We start from the raw sequence: 3904 nt of genomic DNA on the forward strand, positions 1-3904 counted from the left end.
GTAATTCAAAACACCTACGTCAAGATTCCTCACCAGAGCGACGAAGGGGCTGAGGATTAAAAGTATTCCTACTCTCCGATATAACTAGACTCCGAAAACAGTTTTCTTCTAGACTCAACAACGGCCAAACTACACGATCAATCAAGGGGGGCTCCTAGGGTCGGTCGAGGCTCTGATACCAACTTGTCACGCCCAATATGCGACCCTATCCAAAAGGAACTCGAAGGTCCCACCAAGGATAGACCCGCATATTGAAACGCTTTTGCAAGGTGGATATCATTACATCAACATTACATAATAGATGGGGATACATACAAGAGGCATACAATGCCACACGAATACAACATCACATTACATAAGAGCATCATCCGACTATGGATGAAACACAAACAGAAACTCGAACGACATCCACCCTGCTAGCCCAGGCTGCCGACCTGGAACCTATCCCCTGATCGAAGAAGGCGCAGAAGAAGAACTCCAAAACAAGTAAACATCGCTCTCGTGTCAAGATCATCTCATAACCTGTACCTGCAACTGTTGTTGTAGTAATCTGTGAGCCACGAGGACTCAGCAATCCCATTGCCATGGGTATCAAGACTAGCAAAGCTTAATGGGAAAGGAAGGGGTAAAGTGGTGAGGTTGCAGCAGCGACTAAGCATATATGGTGGCTAACATACACAAATAAGAGCAAGAAGAGAAGCAAAGGAACGGTCGTGAAGCTAGCAATGATCAAGAGGTGATCCTGAACTCCTACTTACGTCAAACATAACCCAGAAACCGTGTTCACTTCCCGGACTCCGCCGAGAAGAGACCATCACGGCTACACACACGGTTGATGCATTTTACTTCGGATCTGGTGTCAAGTTATCTAAAACCGGACATTAACAAATTCCCATCTGCCCATAACCGCGGGCACGGCTTTCAAAAGTTTAAACCCTGCAGGGGTGTCCCAACTTAGCCCATGATAAGCTCTCGCGATCAACGAAGGATATACCTTCTCCCAGGAAGACCCGATCAGTCTCGGAATCCCGGTTTACAAGACATTTCGACAATGGTAAAACAAGACCAGCAAAGCCGCCCGATGCGCCGACAATCCCGATAGGAGCTGCGCATATCTCGTTCTCCGGGCAACACCGGATGAGACTAGCTACGAGTAAAACCAACCCTCAAGTTGCCCCGAGGTGGCCCCGCAGGCAGCTCAATTCGGACCAACACTTAGACAAGCACTGGCCCATGGGGGCTATAATAAAGATGACCCTCGGGTTAATTACTCCCAAGGGAAATGTAGGTGGTGGTGAGGCAAATGGTAAAAACCAAGGTTGGGCCTTGCTGGAGGAGTTTTATTCAAAGCGAACTGTCAAGGGGGTCCCATAAATCACCCAACCGCGTAAGGAACGCAAAATCCGGGAACATAACACCGGTATGACTGAAACTAGGGCGGCAAGAGTGGAACAAAACACCAGGCATAAGGCCGAGTCTTCCACCCTTTACCAAATATATAGATGCATTAAATAATATAAGAGATATTGTGATATCCCAACATAAACCTGTCCACCATGGAGCAATCTTCATCTTCACGTGCAACTAGCAACGCTATAAGAGGGGCTGAGCAAAGCGGTAACATAGCCAGGCAATGGTTTTCTAGGAAGGGTGAAAAGGTTAGAGGCTGACATGGCAATTTGGGAGGCTTGAGGAGCAAAAGATAGGTAACGCAGCACAGCGATAGAACGAAGCAACTAGCATAGCAATGATAGTAGTGAGATCCAGGGTAGTGGTCATCTTGCCTGAAATCCCGCTAGGAAGAAGAACGAGTCCATGAAGAAGATGAAGCCACGAAGACGAACCAAGCGTAGACGAACGAATCCTCACGATCGCAACGAAAACGGGAACTATCGAGAAGAAGCACACAACATGGTAAACACACCACACATAGACAAGGCATGATGCACAACAAGCATGATGCATGACAAAGCTACATGAAGCTACTCATGGCAAGAGATGATGCAAACAAGAGCGACACATCAAGGCAAATTTCAATGAGGCCGGAAACAACATATAATAATTCCGGTAAGTCCTCATATGCAAATTTCGAAATTGGTCCAGATCTGAATAAACATTATGTTCAAGTTGTTAAACAGCAAGTTAAGATGCACCAAGATGATCTACACGAGATTCTAGTCAAGTTACATATAAAGTTCATTTAATTCGGAGCTACGGCCTAGAAGATATGAGCAAAACAAGTTAAGCGTGGCATTGATGCAAAAGGCATTCAAACATCAAGCAAACACCTCAAAATAAGGATGCAACATGATAATATGAAGCTACATGCAAAATCAAGCAAGTTCCATATAGAGCACACTCAAAACGGAGCAACGGTTCAACACACACATGAAACAAGTTATAATAACAATCTGCCCATAACAGCAACTAGGCATCTCGCAAGCACCAAAACAACATGCTACAGCAGCTCAACATGATAACAAAAGGCATGGACATGATGTACAGGTAAAGCATAACAAAACATGAACACTGAGCTATCTCCAGAAATCACTAGAACATGCTCAAAAACACATTGCAAGATTGCTTATTTTAACAGTTTCAGACTTTAGCAGAAATAACATCAGGTTGCAATGTTTAGAGCTATCAAACAACATGTTACAGGAACCTATCATGGCAAACAAAGGCATGGAATGAATCTACTAATTGCATAGAACAAAAGTCCCTTACTGACCATGAGCCAAAAGGGCACAGAAAATATGATGGCACCCATGTAAACATAGCAAGTTATATGACAGGTTCATACAGGGCAGGAACAACGATAAGTAGGCATGTTGGTGAGCTTGAACCACTCACCACAGAGTAATACATGACATGGCAAGGCAACCAACAGTAAAAAAACATGTTTATGAAGCTAAGCATGGAAAGAGCAAGTTCATAGGGTGCATGGATAACTAACAACAATCATGACAACATTGAACTTCATGTTAACAGGCTGATAGCAACATCATTTAGCAAGTTTGGAGCAAGATATGAACAATCTACAGCAAGCTATAAATGCAACCAGGGGCATTGATGGATAGCTCATAACCATCTGTTACAAAACATCCTGACTGAAGTATCTCAAAATAAGCATGGATCTCTCTGTAGCATCAAGTTTACATGGCATAAAAATAACAGCAGAACAGGGACTGAAATCAGCAACATCACGAGGCCTAGTTTACATGCTTGTGCTAGTCACCACATTGATCACAAAAATACATGGCATACACCCATGTAAAGATGGCATGGCATAGTTCAAAACACATGTAGACATCAACCTCATAGGATGCACACATCAAACATGGCAAAAATGACAAATGTGCATGTTCTGATAAGAATCTGAAACTAACATCACATAGCCCTCTTCCAACAGCATTTCCGGCATCAAGATGAGCTCAAATGAAAATGATGCAATATAATGAAATGAATTACTCGTCGAGGCGAACAATTTGACATATTACACGCATAAAACGGAGCAGTATGCACAGAGTTATGATGCGATGAACAGGTGACCATAATGCAAAAATCAGGGGACTTGGAAGAAAAAATGGACCTCAAGGGGGAGAAAGTCAACTCGGCGGAACTCGCCGGAGATGTCGAGGGAGGGCCCGAGGTGGCCGGATCGGAGGCGGGGCGACGGATCCGGGCGGCTCCTGCCCGGATCTGACCGGAAGCGGAGCCCGGCGACGAGGGGAAGGCCGGAGGCGGCGGGGCCGGCGAGGGGAGGCGGCGGCCGGAGCGAGCATCGAGGCGGCAGGGCGAGCTGGAGGTCGCGGGCAGCGGAGGCGGGGGCGTTCGCGGCGGCGGCCGACGGAAGGAGGCGCTGGAGGGCGTCGGGCGGCAGGGAGGCGGGCGGCGTGCCGCG

This window comes from Triticum dicoccoides, chromosome 2B, assembly GCF_002162155.2.
Source record: "Triticum dicoccoides isolate Atlit2015 ecotype Zavitan chromosome 2B, WEW_v2.0, whole genome shotgun sequence".
Taxonomy (NCBI): Eukaryota; Viridiplantae; Streptophyta; class Magnoliopsida; order Poales; family Poaceae; genus Triticum; species Triticum dicoccoides.